Source organism: Tupaia chinensis, unplaced genomic scaffold (genome assembly GCF_000334495.1).
Source record: "Tupaia chinensis unplaced genomic scaffold, TupChi_1.0 Scaffold000521_1, whole genome shotgun sequence".
Lineage (NCBI taxonomy): Eukaryota > Metazoa > Chordata > Mammalia > Scandentia > Tupaiidae > Tupaia > Tupaia belangeri.
This window is the reverse complement of record NW_006160034.1, coordinates 35726-46933: the sequence shown is the minus strand read 5'-3', so window position 1 is coordinate 46933 and position 11208 is coordinate 35726.

Here is an 11208-nt window from a genome sequence, read left to right as displayed (position 1 = left end):
GAGTTTTAAGCCACCGGGTCCAGGACACGAATCGCGGTCGACTACATGGGAGTCCAGCGACATAGCCATTACGCTAACTGCTGGTTCCCTGCATGTGCATTTCATCTATTGGATGTTGATGTTCCAGATCAGAAAAGCCATGATGTAGTTTTTCTGTTTGTCTACACAAAAATGCTCATGAGTTTCCCGACGATCCAGTAATTACCAGGAAATACGGGGCAAGGGGAGTGTGTCAGATGACACTGCAGGGTGTAATTAGCAAAACCCAGAAGGTAGAAGAATCTGCAGTATAAACAATGCAGTTTCTGCAGTAGATAGATGCTACAGAAATAAATAATGGAACCTATGCCATAAAATAAACTTAAGAAATTTCAAAAGGCGTGTTATAAGAACCTTGTGTAGATCCTGGTTAGAACAAACCAAGTACTAACATTAATACGTGTAGAGAGAAACATTTTGGGGAACTAAACATTGGTTGGCTCTTTGATGTATTAAGGGGTTTCCTCTTAGTGTTAAAGCTGTGAAGATGATATTGGGTTTGAGAGCGGGGAAGCCATCCCTGGGTGCTCTTTCGAGACTTTCACCAGCTGTATGTGGGGTTTATTGTTTTTTAGACTATAGTAGTGTACCTACTAAAAAATACGATACCCCAGGAAATTGCAGTTTACTATAACGTCCTATTTATTCATGTGTTCATTTACTCACTTACTTCACAAATACGAATGAGCTGCTTGATTTGCACCGGGCTCTGGAATAGTTAGGAATAAGACAAATTTGGGCTTGGATGCCATGGAGTTTCTAGGTAAGGAATAATTACAGGGACCAGCAGATGGCGTAATAATGGGTGTGCCACTGGACTCCCACGTGGCCAACTGTGGTCTGAGTCCCAGACATGGTGGCTTCAATCTCATTCCGGGCGCTTGTGTGCGTATGCCCAAAATCACAACAGGAGAATGGAGGAGAAGGGAGTGTGGTGTGGCCATACCCCTGGCGGTGGGTGGTGGTGGTGTGATTTCTCACTTTCCTTCTCGTGACATACGCGCCCTATAGCAAAAGCCTCTCTCAAAAAAAGAGAAAAAAGAAATAAGGACATAAACCATTGTTTCGGTCTCTAGTTTGTAGACTGATACAAAAATCTAAACAGCGGATGGGCCGTGTAGTAGCAGTGAGAGACCCAGAGGCAGGGGGAATAAATCGATCACTAAAGGTACATTTCATCCCCTGAAATAATTTCTTCGATGAGGACGGAAGTACTTACCTGCACCGAGGCGGTGACCTCTCCTCCGCTCGTGGTGGACAGGGAGGCCAGCCTCCGCCCTCGTCGGGCCTCTAGTTCTGGGGCTGCCGCTCTGCAGAGTTGGAGTGGGAGCCCAGGCAGCACCACGTGAGGTTCACACATAGCAACATCTTTAGTCACTGTGTCACATGGAGCTTGCTATTTCTTATTTATTAAGCCCATAGTAAAAGTACACACCAAACATGTGCTTTACAGTACAATCATTAGCATATAATTTTCAACGTCTCAATGAACTTTTGCCATAAAATTTAAGAGGATTTTAATTACGAGTAATAAGGATTGCTTGTTAATAGGCTGTAGATAATTAGGATGCTATTTGCATTCTCTCCCCACAAATTTTCTTAGTGTTCTGAGCTTGACTTAATTCATAACTTTATCTCATGAGGATTAGCTAATCCCATTCAGTCACAGTAATAATAGACATGACGTTTTCTCCTCTTCCGCTCTCTCCCGGAGCTTAACGATTCTTGTGGAAGGATTAGAACATTGATTAGTTGTATTTATTGTCAGTCAAAGGACAGGGTTTTATTTGGGTTTCAGTTTTGGTCTTTTACGCTAATGATTAAAACATCACGGTAAGTAGTACTGACAGGGCAGTTCATTTTAGTTTTGGTAATGTAAATTTTATTTTTCTTTTGCAATACTTTAATATCAATTTCAATTCAAATATTAACAGCTTACTACTATCTGGCCAGAATCTTTTTTTATTTAAGAATTCCAACATGAATATATTTGCACAATTTATACATTTTAGTGCATTCTTTGACTGATTCTGTAAGTGCATTTTAGATATATTGAAGATATTTACATTGCTTTTTAGTTTCTAGTTTAAGATTTCTTAATTATAGTTGGTGCTTTGTCATTTAATATAATAACTATGTTCATTGTCTTTTGGAAACAGATATTCACCCCTCAAAAGTTTTAGTATAATGGCCAGCAGCAGGTCGGTGTAATGGTTACGTTGCTGGATTTCCACATGGCCAACCACAGCTTGAGTCCCAGCCCCGGTGGCTTGAAAATTACGCTGGGTATGTGTGTGTGCATGCCCAATATCTCAAGAGGAAAGTGAAGGAGAAAAGATTGTAGCGTGGCCATTCCCCCGAGGAGTGATTTCTCACTTTCCCTCTCACTCTCTCTCTCTCTCTCTCTGGTGTGCACATGTGCCCTAAAGGCAAGAACCTCTTAAAAAATTTAATGTATTTTATAGTCTATCAAGTCCACTTGGGGATATTAGGAAAATGGAGTGTTTTCTCAGTTCCCACATAACATACTACTTTAGTTTTTGCTATGGAGTGTGTGCGCTCGCCACAGAAAGACAGAGAGAGGGAAATTGAGAAATCACTCCCAGTGGAGGTGGCCGTGCTGCAATCCCCTCTCCTCCAGTCTCTTCTATAGCACACGTGCCGGGCGTGTTCTCAAGCTGCCAGGTGTGGGACCTGAACTGAGAAGCTGGCCATGTGGGAGTCAGTGCATTAACTTTCATACCACCTGTGGGACTCAGCTTATTACATTTTTAAATGTTCATATCTCAATATCAGTAACACAGGAAATAAAAGCGCGTGCCCAAATTCGTGTTACTTTTTCCTTTAGGCTTAGGCTGCTGCTGTTGTTTTTTTTTCTTTTTTTGGAGAGGTTTTTCCTATAGGGCTCGTGAACTTGCCAGAAAGACACAGAGACAGCGAGAAATCACCCCCAGGGGGGATGACCACGGCACAATCCCTTCTCCTCCATTCTCCTCTCGGGATCTTGGACACACATGCACACGTGCCCGGCGTGAGTTTGATCCACTGGGTCTGGGACTCAAACTGCGGTCCACTACATGGGAGTCCAGCGACATAGCCATTACGCCAATTGCTGGCCCCGTAGGCTTAGGCTGTTTAAGACTTCCCTTAACTGCTCTAGATCCAAGGCCTTGAGGTCATCAAGGCCTGCCTTTGTGCATCTTGGCTGTGTGTGTTCAGTAGTGACTTAGTCTCTCCGTCTTGTCGGGGAAAGCCATGCCCGATCCAGAGGACTGGGCGTGACTTCCTCTCCTTTGCCTCTCGCACCCTGCCAGCAACTGCTCTGGCAGAGGTCCTGGAGTTCTTCCCCGTCAGAACCATGGGTGTACAGGTTTTCGTTTATATCATTTTTTGTGTGGCTCGCTCCCTTTTTATGTTGGTTTCTTCCATTGGCTTCTGTCACATGGCACTCTTTTCTAGTTTCTCTCCTCCCCACGAGGTGCCTTCTCCTTCACTGCCCCCCACCCTTTCTCTAGCCCCAAGGGCTGATGCTGCTCAGGCAGCTCGCTCTCCTCTGCTCCTCCACGTTTGTCTCTGCAAAAAGCCGCAATCCGCAGAACGTTCAGTTACAAGCGCTGTCTTCCTCATCCTCCCTGAGCACCAGTCCCATGCATTACCCTGTGTTTTAGCAGGGAGAGCTTTCCCTTTGCTTCTCCCCACGCCCTTGAGCAAAATTCCAAAGCCAGAGGTTGGCCAAGCAGAAAGTGGAGGCAGGTGTTACATTTTCACACCTAAGTCAGTTCTCTGTATTGGTTCTCAGTAGAAGGTGAATCGTTTACAAACACTAGTTTCAGAATTGTTCACTCCTACACACACACTCAATCTCCTGACTTTTTCTAGGTTTTGAACAAAGACTCACTAACCTTTAAGTCTAGGAAACTCCTTCCATGAATCGTCTGTCCCATTCTCCAAATTCATGGTTTGACTCTTATTCATTTGACAGTCAGATCCAGGGAACATTTAGCGAAGCTCCTGCGCTAGGATGCACAGGACCCTACTCCAAAGAGGGGTATTTGCCAAGAGAAGAGGAGGGCGTGTTCTTACCAGTGGCAGACGGCTGGGAAAAACCCACGGTCATAGTGTGAGGGGCGCCTTAGGGTACCAGGAGCACTGAGCGTTAAAGAGCGCCAAACTGGTGAAATAAAATGGGAAAACAAAGATGAAAAGCAGCAAGCTAGAGGAAACCTTGGCCTCATATTTTGACGGAAGAAAGGATCTAAAACAGGATAAGAGGGAACCCTAGGAAGGTTGCCTGCCTGCCTTCCTCCTTTGGCCCTGGCCTGTGTTGTCTGTGGGACGCGTCCCCCTGTCCCCTCAGCAGAACTCGTGTCAGGGCCTGGCTCCTGGTCTGTCAGCTCTTTGCTGCCGCAGGGGGAACATGGAACATGTATTTTTCAACCTATCAGTGGGTGTAAGGAAACACCTAAAATATAGGGATGATTTTGAAAGTCATGACTTTCTTTAAAATAATTATTCATTTTGTTTTATTTCAATCATATATATTATTAGATGACATATTATCAAAATATGCCATTCTAAGCATGCCATTTAACTGCATTATAAAAGAGATTTGTTAAGTCATTGTTTTCCAGTAATACATACTTAGGAAAAAAGATTGCTTTTACTTTGGACTTAACGATTGTTGGAAATAAAACTCTAGAAAAAGAATATTACTAGGGACCAGCGGGACCAGCAGTTAGTGTAATGGCTAGGTTGCTGGACTCCCATGTAGTCGACTGCGGTTCGCGTCCTGGACCCGGTGGCTTAAAACTCACGCCGGGTGCATGTGCGTGCATGCCCAAGATCCCGAGAGGAGAATGGAGGAGAAGGGGTTGCGGTGTGACCATCCCCCTGGGGGGTGATTTCTCGCTTTCTGTCTCTATGTCTCTCTCTGTCTGTCTGGCGAGCGCACACGCCCTACAGTGAAAATCTCTCCAAAAAAAAAATAACATTTTGACGATGTTATGAAATTAAATCTTGTGAAATGCGCCGTAAGTGTATGTTCTGACAAGCTTTTACAACTTTATAGCCTTCTGAAATATCCAACACCCCAGTCAATACATGAATCATGTCCGTGCAGGTAGAAATATCCCATGTAAATTTTTTTTTAATTTAAACTTTATTGATTTTTTAATTTGATCAGAGAGGGACAGAGTGAGGGAGGGAGAAGGGAGAGAGAGGGAAAGCAAGAAAGCTAGCAGCCAGGTCCGGGACTCGAACCATAGTTGGCCATGTGGGAGTCTAGCACCTTAACCACCACGCCACCTGCTGCTTCCCCCATGTCACTTTTTAATCACTGTCCATTCTCCATAGACATACACATCCTGTTTTGATTTCTGTTAACCTAAATCAACTTCACCAGCCACCGAGCATCAAAGAATTAAAGCGGCGACAGTGTGTACTCTGGTGCCTGCCTCTTTTACCCGAAGTCTTGCTTTTGACAGATGTCCATATTTCTCTGTGGCGAAGGAAGTTCCCTCTGTTCGTTTGAGTCATTTAACATCGTCTGAATCTATCACAGTTTATTTATGGTTCAAACATGGACTAGTAGGGATAAAGATATTTTAAAATACAGTAATGTGACTTCAGCACTATTCATTTTGCTTAAGATTACTTTGGCTATTCATGGTTTTCTGTGGTTCCATACAAATGTTATGATTGTCGTATTTGTGTGAAGAATGTCATTGATATTTTGGTAGGGATCTACAGACTGCTTTGGGTAATATTTTTATTTTTGAAACATTAATTGTCCCAATCTATAAGCATGAGAAGTCTTTTCATTTTTGTAAGTGTTTTATAGTTTTTATTGGGTTGTTGGAAACGTCATGACATACTTATGACAGCCAGTATCATAGAAATGCTGGGGCTACTTTTTCTTATAGAAATCTTTTTTTCTTTCTGGATAAACATATTACTAGTTGTTTTCGTTCATTTCGTAGCTATTGTAAATGAGGTTGCTTTCCTGATCCTTTTTTTTTTCCAGCTAATTCATTTTTAGTGTACAGAAACACTACTGATTTTTATATTTAGCCACTTTACTGAATTCATTCATATGTTCTATCAATAATAGTTTTCTTGGTGGAGAAATAATATTTTTTTTGAGAGGTTTTTGCTATAGGGCGCATGCGGTCGCCAGATAGACATAGAGAGACAGAGAGACAGAGAGCAAGCGAGAAATCACCCCCTAGCGAGAAATCACCCCCTGGGGGGGATGGCCACGCCACAATCCCTTCTCCTCCGTTCTCCTCTCAGTATCTTGGGCACGCATACACACGCGCCCAGCGTGAGTTTTAAGCACCCGGGTCCGGGACGCGAACCATGGTTGACTACGTGGGAGTCCAGCGACATAGTCATTACGCCAACTGCTGGTCCCAACAAAATGTTTTTGAGAGAGAAATGGAGAGTTCCAGAGACAGCAGAAAGATGAGGACCAGGAAGAGGGAGAGAGTACATTAGTTCTTGCTGCCATGGCCTTCTGCCCCTGCTTCCCAGTTCGCCACGTTGCAGATGTGTGGCCTGTTTAGATTGGTCCAGGATCTGAGCCTGGTCTTCCATGTAGTCCCAGCCTTAATGCTGGGAAAAGGGTGTGGTGGGGGCTCTGGTGCCTTGTCTGGAAGCAGAAGGAGGCCGCGACTTCCTGTGGGGCCTTCTCCTCAGGTTCCCACTAGTTTCATGGAATATACCTGCAGACCTGACAGGAGGAGGACAAGCAGCTGTGGCATGGTCCTAGACCAGAGGCTTTGACATCCTCCTTTCCTGTGGTGAAAGTCCTCACTAACTTCCCGGTCACAGTGGTGTTCCCTTCCAGATACTCACAAAGGGCATCCCTTCCTAGTAAGCCTGGCTTCCCTTATCATCTTACTTGAGAGGAGACTGGATGGGCTTGGGTTGGATAAGCCATGGGCGTGCCTCAGGTTCCCACTAGTTTCATGGAATATACCTGCAGACCTGACAGGAGGAGGACAAGCAGCTGTGACATGGTCCTGGACTGTGGTGAAAGTCCTCACTAACTTCCCAGTCACAGTGGTGTTCCCTTCCAGATATTCACAAAGGGCGTCCCTTCCTAGTAGGCCTGGCTTCCCTTATCATCTTACTTGAGAGGAGACTGGATGTGCTTGGGTTGGATAAGCCATGGGCGTGGGTAACCAAGGATGGCACCTCCGTGCTTGAGACATGCTGGGCCAAGCTCTGCCGCTGAGTCCAGGACCTCCTGGCTTCCAGGAAGTTCATGTATTTACAAACCCAGTTTGTTCCTCCAGACCTATTCCCTTCTGTAGCTAAAGCACAACCCTACCTGTAGGTCCAGCCATTGAGGACAGGGAAATCCCATGATGCATCTCTGGTCTTGGTTCCATTGCCATCAACCGTCAGAGGTGACTGGTAACGGAGCATCAGATACACCCTGCACCATACCGTCGCACAGTGGGGATGAGAGAGGTCTACCGTACCCGGAACTCCCAGGAGCCTCACATCAAAGCACTTCCCCCTTGGGATCCACATGGCTTCAGAGATCCAGAGAGATCGTGCGTGCTCTGGGAAGTGTGGCAGGACAGCTAGAGCCCATTTTGTGGGACTTGGAATTTCAGGCCCTCAGTACATTGTATCTCAATCCCTTGATATTCCTCAAGCATGACCCGACTTACCCACCCAAATACACAGGATGGAGAACTCTGGCCCACACTGATCTAACTTTCTCAGAAACCCAACTCTCCTCATACCCCCTCCCCCCTGAAAAAAATACTACCCAAAGGAACTCCCCATGGTGTTAAAAAGAAATGACACACTCCTTGATGGAGAAACTTAGTTGAAGAGGCCAGGGTCCCTGTCAAAAGTGATACACATGGGCCGAACCAGGAAGGCAGAATTATCCTGGAGCTGCCTAGCAGATGAGGCGCTCCAGAAAGTGGCAGGAGACGTCTCTGATCATCTCCTCTGGTCCCCCGCTTTGACGGTTTCTAGCAGAAGGACCAGTCAGTAGGACACTTGTGTGTTAGTGACTATGTTTTTCTCCTGTTAGCGTGAAGTCCTTGTGACCTGAGAAAAGCACACATCTGTTTCTGCAGAGCTGCAGCGATGAGCGGTCCCTCTGCCTGAGGCCTCCTGGTCTTGTGTTTCCTGGGGACCCGTGTGCACATGTAGACTGTGATAAGGTCCACGCGGAGCTTCTTTGAGATGGGCACATCTTTTCAGTTGTTAGGGCAGGGAGAGGAGCACTTTCCTTTCATGAACCCAACCCCATGATGTCTGGAGCTCCAGCTGGGCCTCTGCAGGTAGGTCCTGCGGTGCAGTGCTGGGGGCTTGCAGGCAGCTCATGTGTGGGCAGTAGGTGGGGCTGCAAAGATGTGTTTGAGTGCCCCCTGGCAGCCTCAGGGCACACTGCAGGGTTGTCAGTGCCGTGTTCTCACTCCAGGTCATCTTGCTGAATCTCTGCATGGGCTTCTCAATGGCCAGCCCACCATGCGTTTCTTGATTAGGATGAGGATGTGGTGATGAGGAGTATGATCTAGCCTCACATCTTCGAGAAACTTTCCAGTAGTTCAGCATAAAGCATGAGCAAAGGCACCGTGCGAAGTAACCCGAAAAGGGCTTTTATCTTTGGTTTATAAAATGGTTTTCTACTTAAAATTAATTTTTCAAGATCAAGTCACAGAAATAAAATTGCTAAGACAAAGAGCATGAACATTTTTCACAACTCTTGGTACATGCATACTGATACATTCTGTAAGGCACTGGACTAGATTTTTAGGACTGTGTTTACTGAACATGATGGAAAACTGTGAGCTAAATCACCTCTACCAAAATCCTGATTTTTCTAAAATAGGAGTTTTGCCGATCGACAGATTTACACTAATTTGTAAATTGGCATCTCAAGCTCAGATACGTCTTATGAACTCCTCACTTCTCTGCCCAGTTGACCATTGCTCCTCGTTGGCTGGTAGATACCTCAGACTTAGGTCTCCATGGAACCCCTTTCCCCAATCTGTTTCAGCCACAGCGTCTCTGCTCTTAAGAGAGTGACACACTTCTGTCTATAAAGGACCAGATAGTAGACATGCTAGATGTTAGAGTAAAAGCAAAATCAGGGACCAGCAGTTAGCATAATGACTTTGTCGCCGAACTCCCTTGTAGCCGACCGCAGTTCAAGTCCCAGACCCGGTAGCTTAAACTCATGCCCAGCGCATGTGTGTACCCAAGATCCCTAAGGGAGAATGGAGGAGAAGGGATTGTGGTGTGGCCAGCCCCCCTGGGGGTGTGATTTCTTGCTTTCTGTCTCTCTGTCTCTCTCTGTCTTTCTAGTGAGCACACGTGCCCTATAGCAAGAACCTCTCAAAAAAAAAAAAAAATCAAAGATACTATATAAATAGCTATAGTACAAGAGATGAAGCAGATTTCTATGTCTTTGCCTGTTAGCCTAACATTATATTGCAGAGTAATCAGTTCCAGTTGAAAATAAAGTAGAACTTCCTCAGTTACACAATTAAATAGATTTTGAACTATAGAAACTATCACGTGTCCTTGAATTGATGTCTGAAAAATACTTCTGGAATTGAAGGTTGAGCTGGAAAATATATCCACTCCAAGTTGTATGGCAACGGTGATCTCACTTTGTATTTTAACTTTTAATTGCAGAGAAAGTACATAAAGCATCTCAATATTACTTTTGATTGAAACAGTGTTGTCATTGAAATGACTTTATACTGGTAGGGCTGTTTTGTTTTGTAATTTAAGTTGAATTTATTTAAAAAAAAACATTTATTTTCAGTGAAAGATGATAATAATAGTGCTGTTTGATAATAGTGGTTATTATGGATAATAGTGGTTTGATAATAGTGGCTATGGATAATTCTTATTTAGAAAAATTCAGTTTAGATCTTGAGCTAAAAAAAAAATCACAATAAAACTTTACCACTGTTAAACTTTCAAATTGCCATGTAGTTACAGGAAGTTAGTATATTCAGCTCAGATGAGGGTATTTCAAAAAGTTTGTAGAAATTGGGATTAAAGTGTGAGTTTACTGGTCTGGCACCATAGTGCAGCAGTTGGAGAGCCAGAACCCACATGGCTGACTGTGATTTGGTTCCAGTCCCAGTAGCTTTAAAAACAGATCAGGTGTGACCAGCAAATGGCTTAATGGTTACGTGGCTGGACTCCCATGTAGTCAACCGCAGTTTGAGTCCCTGATCTGGCGGCTTAAAAGTCACACTGAGTGTGTGTGTGTGTGTATGCCCAAAATTCCAAAAGGAAAATAATGGAAGAGAAGGGAAGAAGGGATAGCGGCATGGCCATCCCTCCTAGGGGGTGATTTCTTGCTTTCTATCTCTCTGTCTCTGTCTGTCTAGTGAGCGTGTGTACCCTATAGCAAAAAGCTCTCTCTCAAAAAAATAAAATCAAAAAACAGGCCAGGCATGTGTGTATGTGTGTCCAGGGACTGACGGGAAAGGGAGTGGAGGACAAGAATTGAGTGGCAGCACTCTGGGGGAGGAGGTATGGTATTTTCTCTCTCTCTCTTTCTTTCTCTCAGGTGAATATGCATACAAGGCCACGTGCCCTCTGGCAGTTAAGAAAAAATAGTATGAATTTACTCTGGTATAAAATAGAAAATTTGAAAAATTTTTTTTCATAGTATGTATTTTCCATGAAGACGCCTCACCTATTTGACAAAACTTCATGGAAATGGGCCGACCTCATAGCCTAGTGGTTAAGGAAGCCTAATCCCTCATGGCCCTCAGCCCTGATGACTTGAAAACATGACGGCCATGTATGCTGTGTTTCCAAAATTGTGACAGGATGGGAAAACGAAGGACAAGGGATTGTGGTGTGACCACACCCCATGGGGGGGAAGGATACTTTCAACCTTTCTGTACCTCTGTCTTTCTGTCTTGTTCTGGTAAGTTCAGGTACCCTCTGGCAATTAAAAACAAAAAGGAAAAAAAAAATTCATGGAATTTATGACGGTTAAGTCCATGATGTGAACATAGTTTACCATAGCACTCATCATTCAAGAATATATGGTGGGAACCAGCAGTTAGTGTAATGGCTATGTCGCTGGACTCCCATGTAGTTGACTGTGGTTCGCGTCTCGGACCCAGTGGCTTAAAACTCACGCCATGCACGTGCGTGCCCAAGATC